We start from the raw sequence: 20,322 nt of genomic DNA on the forward strand, positions 1-20,322 counted from the left end.
AATACTCATTTAGCTATCTGAGAATGATCATCTACAGTCAAACCATTGATATCAAGTGGACCAATCTTGTTCATCCCCTTCCTTTTAGAGTTTATATAAGTAAAGAACTCTTTGCTGTTTTCCTTTGCCAAAGATTTTTCATAATCTGCCTTCGCTTGCCTAACCTCCTTTTTACTTGGTACTTGTACAATAGCTGAGCTGGCTAATCATAGCAAATAGATGGTGCTTATGTTGAGCCCAGTAGTAAGTAGAATTTGGAATTGTCCTTAAGAAGGCCAGGTTGTTTTTGTATTCTGCTATTAACAGCTGTTTTGAATACAGCTGTTAATGTATTCTTCTGATTGAACTTGCTCTTGGGTCAGTTTTGTATCTTTACCTATGTATTTGAAAAGCCACTGTGAAAGAGTCTCGTTCTTAATCTCATTACCTTCATTGGTACGTAAAGGAGATGATATGGAGTAATACCACGCCAGTCAAATCATCTGAGCTTGCTCGTTGCCATCATGAGCAGTGTCGCGTAAATTCTCTCTGAATGTTCTGAATTGTCCTAGATAAATGCTGAGAAAGGACAGTTCCTCTGTGTGCTCATCAAACATAAGCTATGTGGTGTGTTAGTTTCTCCTGGGGTGATTCTAAGATATTTATTGTCACTCCTTGTTTTCTGTTGGGCAATGAGGCTTTCCTCGATCAGAACCTCTTTGCTTATGTCATCTTTAGCCAAATTGATTTCCATGTGGCTGTCGTCAAAGAATGACTGATCTATCGTGATTTGATAAAATTGGTGGTGCGGTGTGTCGGCCAAATATTGAAGCCATACTTTAACCACTCTCTTTCTTACTAACCCGATCAATAGCTGGACGTGTATTTTCTTGAGTTTTATATGCACAAATAAGGCACCTGAGACACGCATATGGACAATACAGCATTCTGGACCAAGTGATCGATGTGCCTGTTTCAGTCAATGTCCTTTGGCAAGCGATGGACCATCAATTTGACTAAAACAAGCACATTGATCACTTGGCCCAGAATGCTGTATTGTCTGTATGCGCGTCTCAGGTGCCCTTATTTGCATATAAGCGCGGAGAAATAAGCCTCTCTGTCACTAAATCCAACTTCAGTAAATGTGATGGAATCCTGGGTAGACAAAGCCATTCGACTGAGATAGTGCTGGAATGGTGCACTTAAGTGATCCTCTACAGCTATTACACTCAAGGATCCCGTCAACATCGGGAAATGCAGTGCATATCAGTGGTGCATCTTTGGCAGCCGGTTTCTTTGTGTCATTTTCAAACCATAGATGATTGCAAATGTAGCATACAGAACAGAAATCATTTTTCATAAATATCCTTTCAGCCTCTCGATGCGCATTCTTGTGTAAATAGTAGTTGATGTAAAGAAAAGGAGCTTGATCATTTAAACTCATCTGCACTGCAATTAGAGAAATGTTCCAGTGTACATAATTAATACTCACTTCGGGTACATATTGTTAGATGGAGCGGCATTGCTAAATCCAACACTTGATTTTCTGTTTGTCTTTTATGCAGTCTCGATAGTCTTTGTAGGTCTCACACACTCATTGCTACCTCCATCTTTATTTTGTTGAGTTGGCTTGCTCGATACTCTTGACAATACTCTGCATTTTTCTTCAGCATCGTTGAACACAAAGGCTATAGCAGTGTGGCATTCAATCCTTTTCACCGCTCAGAATATTATATAGAGTAAAAAAATATGTGGAGGTTCTAAAGTCTCGAAACTTTATTATACAGACAACTTGAGTAGTCTTGAGTAGACATTAGCGGGTCTCGACTACTCAAGTTGTCTGTCCAACTGCTCAGAATGTTGATGTGAAAACATCTATAGTGGCACCAAATACTTATTTTGTTGCAATCATACTATTCAACAAATGGCTGCAATCAAATGGGTAATTAGGGTATTGGCTTGGATTTTGCTAACCTCTTCCAAACATTGATTTGGTAGAGTAAGTAGCAGGCATGTGCATAAAACGTTACATCATTCATTCTAAATATTTCGGACTGAAGTATGACGCTAATGTAACTAACGTTTATTCAGTAGAGTAAACAGCCGACGTGAGAATAAAACGTTACGTCATTCATGACTTTGGTTCTAGATGTTTGTTTTTAAAATGATTCTTATTTTTATAAAAGATGATTTTACATAAAACATCTTTCGTGCATACAGGGTACACACGTTTTTTCTTTTTATTTTATTATTATTATTTTTTTTTTTATGAAAACCCCCAAACACAAAAGGAATCAAAAACTATAGTACTTATTACTGTGCATGTGGTGAAGGGGGTGGGAGGAGAAAGAGAATGCCAGAAACTTTGCTCTGGAGACTAAGCATGGGTTTCACCACTTCAAGCTTCCAATAAGCAAAGTGGTGGTATTTCATTGGTTGATAAGAGTCATCTAGCACCTATAATTGCATGATAGAAAAGAGAGAAGGATGACAGAGGTTTTTTTGGAGACTAAACACAGTTTTCACCACTTCAAGCCTACAATAAACAAAATGGTATATTGCACCAGGTTATAAGAGTTATTTACCATGACTAGGCATAGTTGTGGTTGGTGACCTTGAGCATGGGGGGGGGGGGGTTTAACAGTCCCACCATCACAAAGTTGTAAGTAGAGAATTTGGTCATTTACCAGACTTTGTCAAAATTCAACCTATTGGACTCGTGGATATGACCTGGAAGAATGTATACATTCATGGAGCTAGTTCTTGATCTAGTTGACATGGTGTGTAAACTCCTGCAATGTTCTACTGTGTTGTTGGTGAGCTGTCCTTTGCTGAATTTTTTTGATCACAGGACTTAAATTTCTGTACCTCTGTAGAAATTTAACACAGAAAACAAATTCAAATTGATTTAGACTGCTTTATTCATAATAATAAAAACATAAGTCACAGAGATATGGAGAATATATCTGATTTCATCAAAATAAGGAAAACAAGTGCAGAAATCATGGTTGTGATGTGCCTGACCCAAATCACAGTCTTTAATCTTGCTTTGGATAAAACTAACAAAGGATAACACATATATAAAGGAATTAAAATAAATATTTTGGGAAACACTGACTAAAGTTCACAATATGTTTATTGATGCTATCCTGTCATCTTTGCAGCTAGTGTTTTTTAAGGAGGCAAAATTTGTAAAACAAATGAAAATAAAACAATAAAATTATATTAGGAGGATTTTGTTTACTTGGCTTCCATCGCATCAAGAACTACAAGACCACAATGAGTGAATGAAAAAACTAACACACAGCAGTTCAATAATCCCAAATGCCACCAAAGAGGCTAGATCAAGCAACTTCTGATTCAACATCATAGCATAAAATAAGTACAGTGAATATGTTCATTACAAAATACAGGTCGAGCATCACTAATCCGGCAGCGTTGGGACCTGTGGGGTGCCGGATTAGTGAGTTTGCCAGATCACCGGTCGTTATTTTAGCACATACAGTTTACCCAACAGCTAACCATCTCATCCTACCTTTAACATGTTGACTGCCAAGCTAGTTTAAGAAAAAAATTCCCCAGGGGCCAAAAAATATTTAGCAAATAACTTGATCAGTAATTCAAAAATAAATATTGTAATGTCAGTGTTGTCATTTTTTTTTTCGCTTAAAATATATAAAAAAAAAAAGTTTTTTTTTTTTTTTTTTTTTTTTGATATTTCTTGAGAAGTTACTTTATTTCTTGAGAAGCCATGTGTCAGGCATCATCATCATCAGCCATTTTTAATCCACTGCAGGATGAAGGCCTCTCCAGCAACTTTCCAGTTCCTTCTGTTTTGAGCACTGGTCATCCATTTACTACCCACAAACTCATGAATTTCATCTATCCATCTCTGCCTTTGTCTTCCAGGTTTTCTTCTCCTCTTGGATACCATTCTGTTATTTTTTTAGTCCATCTGTCATCATGTCTTCGAGCTATGTGTCCTGATCAAGACCATTTTAGTTCTTTAGTTTTGATAAGAATGTCCTTTACTTGAGTTTGCTGCCTAATCCACGTGTTTCTCTTCTTATCTAACAGTCTGATTCCCATTATAATTTGTTCCATTCTTCGCTTTGTGGTTCTCAGCTTCTCTTCCATTCTTTTGGTGAGTGCCCAAGTTTCACTTCCATAAGTCATGGTGGGGAGTATACATTGGTTCATTATTTTACGTTTCAGACAAACTGGGATATTGCCCTTCAGTATGTGACTATATTTCCTGAATCCTATCCATCCAAAATTTATTCTTCTCTTGACTTCCAGCCATTTATCATTATTATAGTTAATAACTTGTCCCAGATAAGTATATGACTCCACCTTTTCAATTACTGCTCCTTCAATCATTATTTTCCTTTCTGTGGCATACTTGTTCATCATTACTTTTGTTTTAGCCATATTCATCTTTAGTCCAAAATCCTTACTAACTGTGCATAACTGATTAAGATTTTCCTCTAATTCTTTGGGATCGTGGCTTATGACCACAATGTCATCTGCAAATCGTAAATGGTTTAGGTACTCCCCGTTCACACTGACTCCTTTCTGCAACCAGTCTAATCTTCTGAAAGCTTCCTCAAGGGCAGCAGTAAATAGCTTCGGAGATATTGTGTCTCCTTGTCGAACTCCTTTCTCAATTTTGAATTTCCTACTGTCTTTGTCTAGTCTAAGTAGCACTCATATATTTTCTTCAAAATCATAATATATGGCTTATTTATGCCTTGTTTTGCCAGTGCCCGAAACATTGCCTTATGCTGTATGGAGTCAAATGCCTTTTCATAATCCACAAATGCCTGGCATGATGGTGTTTTATATTCATTTGCTTTCTCCATTAGCTGTGATATTACATGAAGGTGATCCATAGTTGAGAATCCTGTCCTAAAGCCAGCTTGCTCTTTCGGTTGATTCTCATCAAGTGTCAGATATATATGCAACAAAAAAAAAAAAGCTTTTTTTTTTTTTTGACTGTGACGCTATTATGGCATACATATGAAGGGCGTTTGTGATTAGTCTAGCGCACCCGCGGCGAGCACTGCAATAAAATAAATTCTCAAACGTTGCAATAGGTTTGTCAGTAATGTTAGAGATTTAGTGATAACAAGTTCGTTAGCGCACTGTATTATCCATCATATTGTGTTGTGTGTTTCCGCAAATGCATTGTAAAAAAAAAAAATCTAAAAAGGAATGGCTAAAAGAAAATTACTAAAATAAGAGGAACTGAGAGAAATTGCTGGAATTTACAACTAAGCAGAGTTAAACTTCTCACAGACACACCGCTGTTGAGTTTTTTTCAGAAGTTCAACTTTATCTGTTATGGACAGTGAACGGTGTTTGCACTTTACACCACAAGAGGTACTTCCTTTATGTATTGGAATCATGACTGGGGCTAAATGTGAGTAGGTTATAATAATAAATGTAGAAAAACAAGTAGGAATGGCTTGCCAGTGTTTACGAGTTCGTGCCAACAGCTGATGCTGGAATGCCACCAAAACAGTAGCGGCAGGTCGATGTGCCGACCCGCAAAATTTGAAATTACGTTTGTGGAAATTATGTCCGAATTAGCAGTGGAACTGGATTACCGGTGGCCAGATTAGTGATGGTCGACCTGTACTATAAAATCATAATTTATTTAATAATCAGTCTGAAAATTTATCTATCGGATTCTCTCACTATTCCAACTAGGAAATAATTTAGATAGACATAGCCTTTAATCATACAACCAACAGATCTAGAGCAGTGAACAGGACATCTAACAAACTTATCTGTGATCATCCGTAGGCACCGACTGAATACCTCCAAAAATACTATCACAACAGAAACTATTGCATCCCTTCTTCATGTGGGTTCGTAGCAACTATTTCTAGGAATGCCTTTGGACCTTTCGGTTTCTCTGAAATACCAATATGAGGTGTGTAATAATTTTTTTCTAATCTACTGAACTGTATTTCTCATAAACGATGATTTTTGAAGTCCTATATTTAACATTATCACAACAATCAGTAGTATGGAATGTTATCTTGTCTGAAAAACAATATGTTGTGATACTTTGTCAATATGGAATAACTTGAAACTACAAAATAGCCGGTTTTAACTACCTATAGTAGGGAGAATTTCTATAAATGGTCAAGGTTGTTCGCTAGTATTCTATAATGTATTCTTGCAATTTCACCTTCTCATAAAACAACTGTTGGTTTACAAGAAACACACTGCTTACCTAAGCAGTCAATGCCGTGAATTATATGAATGAAAGTATAAGGAATGGGCAAAGACAAGGATATTAGAAGAATCCTGAACAGTCTTTGATACAGAAAGCTCCAGGATCGAATGACATTTCCCCACTTTTCTTAAAAATCTGTGCTCTGAACTTGCTCATGTTCTGTGTTACCTTTTTTAGTCTCTTGCTTAATTTCAGTATACCACAAATTAAAAAAAATTTATTATTACTAGTCCCCTATGATGAGAGACTAAGAAATTGGCAAACGGGCTATTGACACCAATCATCTCTCCTAGGTAGTGATGGTGGTGGTGAGTTCCTCACTAGTTTCTATTTAAATAGCAATATTAAACATGCTGTAAAAGTCCCATAGAACAAAATTTGCATAATGGCTCATGGCCAACTTTTCCTAGGATTTTATTCTGGCCATATTCATTACTTTTGCCTTTCTAATTATGTACTATATTAAAGATATTTGAACACATCTACAGAGAATTGTTTGCTAATTTCACTTTCTTCCAACATTCGAGAGTAGTATGCTGCAAAACAGATAGATGTGCCTTTGAAAACTGACTCAGAAAACTGAAAAACTCTGAAAACTAGCTATCTCCTATCTTAAGTTTTTTGGATAAACTGGCACCTTAAATGCCAAAATATTATTATTCTGACTTCACATTTTGAATAAAATGTATCATAATGTTTCTTCTCTGAAGTGACCTTTTTTTTTTTTTTTTCATGGATTTAAAAGCAATTTAAAGTGTTGTCCAATAGTTGCAGAAAACTTTCCTCAGGTCACCAAACCAATGGTAATGTGTTTTGTTTTGATCACATGAAGTGGGTTGGGGGAGTGGGATCTGAAAGCCTTTACTTTTGTTTCTTAAAAAAGCATTAAAAAAAACCAAAAAAATAAATGCATTATTTTGTTTCTGTTTGTATTTGTATCCTTGTTCTTTTTTTAATGGACTATTGATGAAGCAACCACCTACAAAATTGTATCCATAACTTTATAGTGCCAAGTTTCTCTTCCAAATTTTGATCAGCAGCCCAAGGGATAAATGAATAAATAAGAATAAAATAATGTAGTTAATAAAAATAAGTTAATCACATAGAAAAATATCAGAAAAGTGGACCGTCACACCCACTGCATTCTCTTTTTATTCATGCTTGAATTTTAATATTTCATGTTCAGTTAGATTTATTATCTAACTGAACATGAACAAACACCAGCACTCTTCAGATCCCAAGATTCAGGTGTTACTGTACTAGGGATATATATGGGATTAGTACACTGAAAGGACAGAAATTCCTGGTCAACACGGCACTGTCACCCCTCGTGCTAGTGGACAAACCCACCACTTAGCAGGTATACAGGTACACTGCATCACCGCATTCACATAGACGGTGATTCGATGTCAGCATGGATAAATGTCATGAGTTAATGGACTTTGGAAAAGGGGTGATAGTGGTACACGACTTACTATCCCTGTTCGACGGTATCAAGAATGTATCAGAAATATGCCATTTCCGTAATAACATCTCATCGTGGACAGCGCTGTGAGCACACAAAGGTGGTGAATGAACATGGCCGTCAATGTCTGTCTCTTTAGCATTAACATTAGCAAAAGCACATGATGCAAGAAAGCAAGCTTATATAGCATCAGCCGAAAAAAAAAAAAAAAACCTTATTTCACCCATCCACTCACTCCAAATGTTTGTCAAGTTCTGCCTTGAATCTATTTAAGCTATCAACTTCTACAATGACAGATGGAAGTTTGTTCCAGCAATCAACCATCTGCTGGCTAAAGACAAACTTCCACACATCTATCCTACAACCGGCTTTTCTCAATTTGAATTTATGCCCTCTCAGGTGATTATTCTGACAAGAGGAAGAATCCCATCAGCATTGAGCATGCTCAAACCATTCAAGGCTTTATACACCTTAATCAGATCACCTCACAGGTACCTAGTCTCCAGACACTGTAATTTGCAAAACTTAAGCCTTTCTTCTTAAGAGCAACCCTTTGTTTCATTCACTAATCTTGTTGTCCTTCTCTGTACTCATTCCAACAGCTCTACATCCTTCTTAAAATGAGGCCTCCAGACCTGTGTACTCAAGGTGTGGCCTGACCATTGCCTCTCATTGTTTCTGCCAACCAGAGAGTGACAGTAGCACAAATCAAGGCCCACTTCAATGAGGGAGGTGCCAGAAATGTCTACCACGGCAATCGATTATGGGAGCCGCCAACTCATCAGTGTCCCATTGCTAACACCACGACACAGGACTCTATGCCCCATCTGGGTGAAAGAACATCGACACTGGACCTTGGATGATCGGAGACTGGTCTCCTGGTCCGATGAGTTCTGTTTCCATTTATTTCGAGCAGACTCTCCCATTCGCTTACACACTCTAACCATCTGGGCATAGCAAATGAGGAAGACAGTCAGGAGTGTGCGTATCTGGCAGAAACCACACTAAGCTATTCCCCCGTCATGTCAACAAGGAACTGTTCAGGAAGATGGATGGTCAGTAATGGTTTGAGGCGTGCTCAACTGACACACGTTGGCACCTCTGGTACGTCTAGATGCATCTCTGAATGGTCCAGGTTGTCTGTCCTTGCAGACCATCTGCATCCCTTCGTGGTCATCGTGCATCCACGGGGCAATGGACTCTTCCAGCAGGACAGAGTGTTGTGCTTCCCCACAGAGCCGTGGTGACTAGAACATAGTTCTAAGAGCATTCTGCAGATTTAACACCATGGAATGGCCTCCTCATTCACCTGGACATGAATCCTGTGGAGCATCTTTCGGATACTGTGGAAAGGTCCATTCGAGCTTTGGATCCTCTACCCAGGAATGTGATGGAATTATGGACAGCAGTGCAGCAAGCATGGATGGAAAAACCAAGTGGAATGCTTTTGTGAACTAGTGGAATCGATGCCTCGCCGTGTGACTGCCCTTATCTGGGTGAAAGGTGGGCCTACCTGTTACTAGGTAGATATCCCATGATTTCTGTCTACTCTGTGTACATTCTATGTACTAATCCCACATATATGTAGAACAGCAAAAAAACAAGTCAAGCAAGAATACAAGGAAATGTTTACACCATCCTCTCCACTATCTGAATATGGTATGTGTGTTGACTAATAAGAGTGACATTTATATGATCACAAGGTCTTTTGGATGACATTTGTCTAGTTTAATAGTGACCTGAATGTTGCTTAAGATGTGATGTTTTTTAAGATATTGATTAGTCAGTTCATGGCTGCTTTCTATTTATTAAAAAAAAGGAGAGGGTGTTTTAGTTATTTAGGATTTTTCCCCCAGTTCCTAGCAATATTTGTCTTTTACCAGTATAAGAGTTCTTTATAAAAATTGTTTATAATCCCTTAGGCATGTTTACAAATATTTTGAAGTAGCTGTGAGGCTCTCTTTTGCCTTCTTTCCTTGGTTTCATTACCTCCTGCCCAGATTAGTCACCTGAGGGGACATAAATTCAAATTGATGAGAACAGTTGTAGAATAGATGTGCAGAAATTTGCCTTTAGCCAGTGGGTGGTTGATTGCTGGAACAAACTTCCATCTGTTGTTGTTGTAGAAGTTGACAACTTAAATAAATTTTGAGCAAACATTTTGAGTTAATGGATGGGTGAAATGGGAAGTTGTTTTTTTTTTTTTTGGCTGATGCTATATAAGCTTGCTTTCTTCATCGTATGCCTCTACTAATGCCAATTACTTTTTTTTTTGTATATAATTTCACTCATAACCTGACTAGATAATGGAATTTGAAAGAAAATTTGTAAATGTCATTCTTTCAAAAGCAAGTTAGTATAATGTATTTGGCAAACATGATGTGGGAAATTTTATTTCCAAAGTTTTTATACCTATAAAGAATAAAAATTTTGCAATAATACAAGGAATGAAATGCTTTCTTTTTTGTTTTAGAAATTAGTTTCATAATCATGTTTTTACTTTTTATATATTTCATTATTTTTTATTCATTTTTTATTTCTATTCAGTGATGCTTTTAATCATTCTCACTAGTGGCATTTAATTTACAAATGTCATACAGAATTGGGTTTTTTTTTTTTTTTTTTTTTTTTTTCCCACCATGCAAGCTCTGGCATAGCCTCATAATTTGAAACTGTGACAATAAAATATTAATGTGATAGTTATGTTGAATTATATACTCCCAGATAGCTTTCTGTCTTCTTGCCTGTAGCACAAGTTAATTCACAGAGAGCTTACTACTTTGGGTGTTTTTGAATTCTGCTTAGACGTTACCATTATTTCATCTTTTCTTAATGGATTGCAATACTTCTTTTATGTAACATCTTATTTTTAAATAAACATACTTGGATTGAGTGAATCAAAATGGAAAGGGAATGGGTTAGAGAGTTACGAGCATGCTATTACCTATATTGGTCCAAGGGTGATGTAGCAAGAAAGGGTGTAGCTATCATTGTAGATGAGAGGATTAAGGAAAGGCTACTGGAGGTGAATAATATCAGCAACGGGCTCATGTTAATTAAACTGCAAATGGAGGCTGGAGTTTGAGGACAAGCTCGAAGAGAACATCACTGAGGGAGGTATAGTCATCACGGGTGACCTGAACGTAAATGTTTGAGTGGAGAGACAAGGACTAGAATGCATTATGGTGACAGGCTGTTGCATTTTTGTTTACGGAACAGCTTTGTGATAGGAAACACCTGCGTCAAGAAGAAAAAGAGTCACAAAGTGACAAGATACAGTTGACGGTCAACAGGAATCCCTCCTTAATTATATACTCGTGGTTAAAGAGTGGTTAAAGAAGACTAGTGGACATCAAGGACATTCCTAGTGTCTCCCTGGATAATGATCACAGGTTAGTTGTTGGAGTTTTAAGATTCCCTAAATTGAAGAGGATCAAAATAACAAGAGAAAGAAAATTACAGGTGTGGAAGTTGAAAGAAGAGGAAAAGGGGGCAATCTTCAGAGAAGAGTTCAGGAAGGTTATACCTAAGACAGTGGTGAACAGCGTGGAATCAGAATGGAAAGCATTCAAAGACTGTATAGTAGGACTGACAGAGCAGGGTTGTGGAAGGACAAGCAATAGAAGGAGATGGAAAGAAACCCCATGGTGGAATGATAGGATGAGAGAGGCTGTGAAAATCAAGAATAATGCATTCAGGACCTACTTTCAGAACAGAAATGACAAGAATAAAGAGAGAGAGGTATGAAACAGATGATCTCTGCATATGGTGTTCTGCCACCATATGCAGAGATCATCTGCAAAGATCATGCTCTTTGCAGATGATCTCTACATATGGTGAGAGAGCAGGGAACAAGTGCAATGGCAAGTTGATATATGGCCTAGTATGGCCATTGAATTTGGACTGGTTTTCAGTCACGAGAAGAGTGAGGTGATGGTTCTAAAGAGGAGTGGCAAGTTTGACAGATACATTACAACAGTAGGGAAAGAGCTAAAAATGATTAACAACTTCAAGTATCTAGGAAGCACCATTACAAAGACTGGAGTGATAGATGAAGAAATAAGTAGAAGGATACAATTGGGCGGGGAATTTCTATAGGCAGACAAGCGATCTGATCTGGAACAGGAACATACCGCTAAAGTGTAAGAAGGCTATGTATCAGACCTATTATGTACCATTTCTGACGTGTGCATCTGAAACTTGGACTATGAGGAAAAGGGATGAAAACAGAATTCACGGGGCAGAAATCAGATTTGAGAGGAGCGTAGATGCGACAAAATCAGAAATGATGTGATTAGGGAGAGAATTCAAATTGAAAAACTTCAGTGTAGGATTGAAAGGTCCAGTTTGAAATGGTTTGGACATGTCAAGAGGGTGAACGAGAGACATTTGCCAAGAAGAATGTTTGATTTACAAATAAGGGACAAAAGATCAAGGAGGAGACCAAGAATGAGGTGGCAGGACATGATAAAGACGGGTGTCATTAAGAGAGGAGGAAACTGGAGTGAAATCAATGATGGAGAGAAGTACACAGACGGGGCATGGTGGCAAGGCTTCATGTATTGACCCATGGAATAGCGCAACGATCACAGATGATGATTATCGTATTTTATTTTCAAAAAAATAATTCTGAAAATAAAAAGATTTTGGACATAAAATATGGAATGAATCTGTTAGTGTGGTCCATTTTCCAGTTGAAAATACTAAGCAACTAAGGGTATTAGTTGCTTAGTGTTAAAATACTAAGGGTATTAGCTCCTACGTTAATATGGGGCACTACAAACCTGATGCTCCCAAGTAGTACCATAATTTAAAAAGTAATAATGTATAAGTGTGTGTGTGTGTGTGTGTGTGTGTGTGTGTGTGTGTGTGTGTGTGTGTGTGTGTCGTGCCTGGAAAATAAAAGCAGATTAAATAAAATTAAACAAAAATATACAAATAGTACAAAGGGTACTAGGAAAGTTTTGCAATATGACGCAACAATGAATCACAGGAAGCTGCATGTTGAGACATGTTCATACGTGCATAGTAGCCGCCGCGCCAAGTCGATGGGCTCAGTTATTCATTAGTAGTGAGAGTGTAAAGTGCTTGCGATGGCATCGTGGTCACGAAATGAGATAAGGACAGTTTTGCGGTATAATTTTGTGCGTGGTTTAACCATAGACCAGTGCTTAGAAGAAATGACTCTTGCACTAGATGATGATTGTCCACATCGTACAACGATATTCAGGTGGTATAGAGAATTCCAAAGGGGAAATTTCACTCTGGAGGATTCGGAGAGGCCGGGAAGGCCACAAACATCAGTTACGGAGGAAAACGTTTCTGCTGTGAAGAAAATGCTTGACGAAAACAGGCGAGTGACCTACCAACAGATAGAGGATACTTTGGGCCTAAATGCACCAGCAATTCGTTCGATTCTGCAAGATCATTTGCACGTGAAGAAACTTTGTTCTCTCTGGGTGCCGCATCAACTGACTGAAGAGCAGATGACACGATGTGTGACTTGGTGCTGGGAGATGTTAAAAAAGTTTGATAAGGGACAATCTCGGTATGTGAACAACATCGTGACAGGTGACGAGACTTGGCTGTACTATTACAATCTGCCGACCAAGGCTCAAAACAAAGTTTGGGTCTTTGATGATGACGACACACCCGTAATTGTCAGAAAATCCCGATCTGTAAAGAAGAAAATGATAGCTGTATTTTTCAAATCGAGTGGAATTGTGGAACGTGTCGTTTTGGACACGCAGAAGACAGTCACAGCTAAGTGGTATACTGAACAATGCCTGCCTAAAGTCATTGGATCTATGAAGAACCTGCGGCCAAAGTCAAGAATGGACACCTGGTACCTCCATCACGATAATGCTCCAGCTCACCGCGCCAAAGCCTGCACCGAATATTTGACCACGACAGGACTGAAACTTCTCGAGCATCCTCCCTACAGTCCAGACCTTGCTCCCTGCGACTTTGCACTGTTCCCGCATGTGAAAATGAAGCTAAAAGGGAGGTGGTTTTCCAGTGATGAGGACCTTCTACGGGCTTGGGCCAACGAGTGTGCTTTACTCCCTAGTGAAACTTGGCAGAACTGGTTTAAAGATTGGTTTCGGAGGATGGAGAGGTGTATTGAATGAAGAGGAAATTACTTTGAAAAAATTAAATAAACAAAGCTGTATTGCAAAACTTTCCTAGTACCCTTTGTATTTAATGCTATAGTTCCTAAGATTTTAACTACGTCATCAAGGGCTGGCAGCCAAAACCAAAGGAAATACAGCAAGAAGCAAGGCCTCTGTTTGTGTTATGATGTATACATAGCAGGCAGAAAAGGTGAGCTGATGAACCCAACAAACTGAAAAACTGAACCTGATTGAGACCAAAAAGAAAAGAGACCAAATGTGTCCAATCCTATGTTCAGGAACATAGGACTAGACCTACTATTGGCACGAATTATGCAACCCCGGACTGCCCGAGCACTACAATATTCCCCTTCCATTTACTTTTTGCTGTTCTTTGACACTACATCTTATACACTAGTGTTCAAAGAAAGTGCATCACCTAGAAATTTCACATTTCTAACCCTTTTGTGCAATGGTATGTTACATTAATGATAGCATCACAAATAAAAATATAAACAAAAGATATTTATTAATAGTTAAAACAAAGGCAAGTAATATTTGACAGGTGCTCTCAAAATATTCCAGAATGAGTGTTTGCAACTTTTGTACAACAGTTTTGGTTGGTAAACACAACAATTATGGCTGAAATGTTATCAGAAACCTTCAATTTGCTTCAGTTTATCATTTTAAATGGAAAACAAAATGAAAAGTTCACCAGGTGCAAACTAATAGTTAGTTTGAACTGCCTCTGGCCCTGGTGGCAGGAGCACACCGTCGATGCATTGACAAGATCAATTTCTGAAGATGATCAACTGAGAGTGCATGGTTCCAAACACGAATTATGGCTTCCTGAAGTTCGCGAAGAGTCTTTGGTTTCTTTTTGGCAACTGCAGATTCCACATGATGCCAGCAGTTCTCTATAGGATTCAGGTCCAGGCTGTTTCCTGGCCAGCTAAGAGTTGTAATGGACCATTCTTCCAACTATTTTTTCACCTATAACAAATGTAAACACATTATTGTCGAACCTCTAATGCAGAAATGAAGCTAGAGTAACTACAGAAGTGCCTACTTACACTTTTTCCCCGATGACAAGGAGCAGAGTAGTCCTGAAAGATTCAGTTACATGGCAGGTTGAAATGATCTCTAATGGTTGGCAGCAATTTGCCTTCCAAAATAGCCAGGTATCCATTGGCATTTAAGAAACCTTTTTGTAAACTGCAGACAACCTACTCCACGATATGAAATGCATCCCCATATCATTTAGCTGCTAGGGAATATCACTGTAGACACCATACAGTCTCGATGATGATCATCATCATCATCAGCCATTTTCAATCCACTGCAGGATGAAGGCCTCTCCAGCAGCTTTCCAGTTCCTTCGGTTTTGAGCACTGGCCATCCATTTACTACCCACAAACTCATGAATTTCATCTATCCATCTCCGCCTTTGTCTTCCAGGATTTCTTCTAGCTCCTCTTGGGTACCATTCTGTTATTTTTTTAGTCCATCTCTCATCATGTCTTCGAGCTGTGTGTCCTGCCCCAGACCATTTTAGTTCTTTAGTTTTGATAAGAATGTCCTTTACTTGAGTTTGCTGCCTAATCCACGTGTTTATCTTCTTATCTAACAGTCTGATTCCCAATATAATTTGTTCCATTCTTCGCTGTGTAGTTCTCAGCTTCTCTTCCATTCTTTTGGTGAGTGCCCAAGTTTCACTTCCATAAGTCATGGTGGGGAGTATACATTGGTTCATTATTTTATGTTTCAGACAAACTGGGATATTGCTCTTCAGTATGTGACTATATTTCCTGAATGCTATCCATCCAAAATTTATTCTTCTCTTGACTTCCAGCCATTTATCACTATTACAGCTAATAACTTGTCCCAGATAAGTATATGACTCCACCTTTTCAATTACTGCTCCTTCAATCATTATTTCCCTTTCTGTGGCATACTTGTTCATCATTACTTTTGATTTTAGCCTTATTCATCTTTAGTCCAAAATCCTTATTAGCTGTGCATAACTGATTAAGATTTTCCTCCAATTCTTTGGGATTGTGGCTTATGACCACAATGTCATCTGCAAATCGTAAATGGTTTAGGTACTCTCCGTTCACATTGACTCCTTTCTGCGACCAGTCTAATCTTCTGAAAGCTTCCTCAAGGGCAGCAGTAAACAGCTTTGGAGATATTGTCTTCTTGTCGAACTCCTTTCTCAATTTTGAATTTCCTACTGTCTTTGTCTAGTCTAATAAAGGAGGTAGCACTCATATATATTCTTCAAAATCATAATATATGGGGTATCCGTGCCTTTTCTTTCCAGTGCCCGAAACATTGCCTTATGCTGTATGGAGTCAAATGCCTTTTCATAATCCACAAATGCCAGGCATAATGGTGTTTTATATTCATTTGCTTTCTCCATTAGCTGTGATATTACGTGAAGGTGATCCATAGTTGAGAATCCTGTCCTAAAGCCAGCTTGTTCTTTCGGTTGATTCTCATCAAGTATTCTTTCTAATCTGTTAGTAATGACCATTGTGAACAACTTATAGATATGGGATAACAAGCTAATTGGTCTATAATTTCCAATTTCTGATTTATCTCCTTTCTTAAATGCAGCAAAACTATGATTGCATTATTCCACTGCTTAGGCATCACACCTTTTCTAATGCACTTTGTGAAGAGCCTTGCCAGTTTTTGTGTTATGTCTCTTCCTCCCAATTTTAACAACTCTACAGTAACTTCATCTTCCCCCGGGGCTTTCCGATTCTTCATTTTCTTCAATGCATGTTCTACCTCATCAGGAAGAATATCGGGTATGTCGTATGTGTTGCTACTTTGCAATCCATCTTCCTCACTGCTGGCATCATTCCCTCGCTCCTTGTACAATTCTCTATAGTAGTCTTCTGCTATTTGAATTATGCCCTCTCTGCTGTTTATAAGTACACCATTGCTATTTTTCAGTTTCAGTATCATTTGTCTTTCTGTATTACTGCTCATGGCTGTTGATTTAAATCCTTTGTTTTCCCTTAATGCTTGTTCTACTTTTCTTGTGTTAAATCTTCTTATGTCCTCTCTGAGTCTCTTTCTAATGGCTTTGCATAACTCAGTATACTCAATTTTCTCCCTGTCAGTGTTTTTCTTGCTCTTCATTTGTCATCTTTGGTTCATCATGACAAGTGTTTCTTGACTAACTTTTTTTTCTTTGGATTTCTTTTTCCCTATAGGTTTCTTGGGCATTATCACTTTCAGAAAGTTGTAATATTCCTCGTCGATATCTTGGTCCTGAGCAATCTGCAGAAGCTCGAACTTGTTCTTAAGTTCCAGTACATACTGCTTTTTCTCCTCTTCTGTTATCACAAAGACCTTTGTATTATTTACTCGAGTCAGTTTTTTCCTTTCCTTTCCTACATCTATATCAAGTGTACATCTTACCATTCTGTGATCACTTCCAACATTTACCTTATTCAGGACAGTAACATCATTCACAATATATCTTCTGTTAGTGAGGATAAGTCGATTTCATTAGTTGTTAATCCATTTGGACTCTTCCATGTCCACTTTCTGTTCACCCTTTTCTTGAAAAAAGTGTTCATTACTGACAGTCCTTGAGATTCTGCAAATTCCACAAGTCTTTCACCTCTTTCATTTCTTTCACCAATTCCAAAATTTCCTATAGTTCCCCTTTCTGCGCTGTTTTGTCTTTTTCCAACCTTAGCATTGAAGTCCCCCATAATAATAGTGTAATGGGTTTTCTGCTCATCTAGAAGACTCTCAATTTCGGGGTACATTTCTTCAACCTCTTCATCATCATGGCTCGATGTTGGTGCATAAATCATTATAACCTTTAGCTTGTATCTCTTAGAAATCTTGAGTATTAGTCTTGACACCCTTCGTGATGTGCTTTTGAATTCCAAAATGTTGTTTTTAAAATCTTTATGGACCAGAAACCCAACTCCACCTTCACTCCTTTCACTGTTTCCATTAGTGTACAGCAGATTTCCGCTTGATAAACTTATAAGTGATTCATTTCTTCTTCTTGTCTCAGAAAGCTTTATGGTTTTTAAGGCATTTTCTAATTCCTTTTCCAGCTCTAATATCCTGTCTTCACCGATGAGTGATCTTACGTTATAACAGGCCAAGTTCAGTTTCCGTGCATGGCAGCCTGGTCGTACCCAGAGCTTCTTAGCACCCTGTGCTTCCACTCTGAACCTCTCGCTGCCGTAAGAGGGGGGAGTGAAAGCTGCTGGGGACTGAGGGCCATTTGTTTTGTTGTGCTGTCATATGCTGGAGGGTTTGGTCTTTTCCTCTTCACGCTGACCAGGCGTCTTGAAGAGAACCACTCTACACGTTCGTTGCCACCTAAGTGACGTAACAGGGCTTACCATCGAGAAGGTGTGCATGAGTGGATTTTAGGGAGGCAGGCCAACCGGACTTCTAAATCTTCTGTAATAGAGAGATATTGGATCCATCAGTGTTTTAGGCTGAGTGTCTGATAACACACAGGATACCTGTTCCCCTCTAAGTCTTGATGATATTCTTCACCAAGTCTACTGTGAATTGTCTATCTCCCATCAGATCCATGCAGGTTGAATTTCTTCTCATCCGAGAAAATAACTGATTTCCACTGCTGGGGGATCCATTTGACATGCTCCTTACATCGAATTAATCAGGCCTTTTTCATTTTTTTGTGTGAGGAGGGTCTTCTTCTTAGGACGACGGGCTACAAGTCTCCATTTTTGAAGAGGCAGCTTCTGACTGTTACTACACTTGCTACCACTCCTGTACATTCTTCCCATTCTCTTTTCAGCTCAGACAAAGAAGAAGCTTTATGGTTTTTAAGGCATAAGCTCTTCAAAACATGGTCGTGTTTTGGTGTAGAGACTTATCTGTGTCCAGTTCCTTTTTACCTCTCATCAGAACCAGTATTCTTGAGTTTGGAAAGAAATCTACTCACTGTCAACTGATTACAAGACAGTCTATAAGCAATATGACAAACAGCGCTCTTTCTTCGTGACATCAACTGCATGTAACTTGCCATCCTGACACAAGCAAGGAATGACTGCAACTCTTGCAGAGCGTGCTTATATAGCTGAAAGTAACAGCTGATGCAATATTACATCATCACCTACGCGTGTCAATCTTATCTGATCTTAATCTGTAAGATATATTGCCATATACTTACATTATTTGGACGACAATTACAATTTTAAGGGGTAGTGCACTTTCTTTTAACACCAGTGTATCTCGTGCATGATTAGGTTAACCAAAAGCAAAATTCGAGATACTATTTTTCTGTTATCGCTCACTTTTTCCTTCTACAACAAAGTTTAGTCTTTTTAATGCTACTTTGCAAGTTATTGATTTCTTCCTTTTGCTGATCTATTCGCCTCATTTGTTTAATTGCCAATTTTCCCGTCACACAGGTAAGGTTTACTTTGACCTATATACACCTTCTTCCCCCCCTCCCTCCGTACTGGGATTACTCTGGTGGTTATAAATTTGCTGGGAACTATCGACTAACTTCTTTGGTCCACAATACAGCCTTGATGCATTCACTTCCCTCAGTCCATTTCACCATCTCCTGCCAGGCCCAACAATAAGTTGTCATATTCTGACTTTATCCTTTCATTTTCTTTGTTAAAATTCGTGTAGGGCCGTTTGCTATTCATTCAGTTTTTCTTTAAGTCTTCTAGGTGTAGGTCATAACAGAAACAGGGGTCTTGCTTCTTGCTGTATTTCCTTTGGTTTTGGCTGCTGGCCTTTGATGACGTAGTTAAAATCTTAGGATCTATAGCATTAAGTACCATTTGTATATATTTTTGTTTAATTTTACGTAATCTGCTTTTATTTTTCAGGCACATTTTTAAAATTTTTCCATTGTTACTATATCTTACTGGTCAGCACCCCTTATCAAATCTATTTATCTACGTTTAATTATGGTTGCTGGGTATTTCTGCTATTACTTGCAGTGTTCCAGATCCATAATCCAGCACAATATATTTTTTTTCTTTCTTTTTTAGCTATTGTGATTTTTCGCTACAACTTATTATTAATTATATAATATAGCGTGTGCTCCCCCTTCCATTTTAAATTTTTTCAAATTTGTACCACTTAGAACATGCAAAATTTGAAACATACATCTCTCACTTCCCACAGACTGCTCTCTCTGACTGAATATTGTGTTTTATTTTCCTATCTTTATATAAACTCCAGGGGCTCACATCTTGTGAGTATGAGCTTGGCACACCCAGGGTGTACCCCCCCCCCTCTCTCTCTCTCTCTCTCTCTCTCTCTCTCTCTCTGTAATTTTTGGCTGGTGCACCATACAGTTAATAATAATAATATACAAAAGCAATAAAAAAAACAAGTAAAAGTTTGACTATTCTTTTAAATTACAATCTCACAAATTTTTTCTAGCTTTTTAAGCTAGAAAAAATTTCAGCTTTTTAAGCATTAATTAAAGGGTAACACAGGATTGTTATTTTTGAGAGGCATCTCTCAGGTCCTGTGCCACC

At 38.2% G+C, this 20,322-nt stretch overlaps 1 protein-coding gene across 3 annotated transcripts in view; it reads left to right on the top strand.

Moving 5' to 3' along the window:
* LOC150077939 (receptor expression-enhancing protein 1-like) overlaps positions 1–20,322 on the top strand; it is a 123,455-nt gene that overhangs the window by 68,010 nt on the left and 35,123 nt on the right. The gene's annotated exons all lie outside the window — the stretch shown is intronic.

This window comes from Mastigoproctus giganteus, chromosome 11 (genome assembly GCF_048544385.1).
Source record: "Mastigoproctus giganteus isolate SK-2022 chromosome 11, ASM4854438v1, whole genome shotgun sequence".
Taxonomy (NCBI): Eukaryota; Metazoa; Arthropoda; class Arachnida; order Uropygi; family Thelyphonidae; genus Mastigoproctus; species Mastigoproctus giganteus.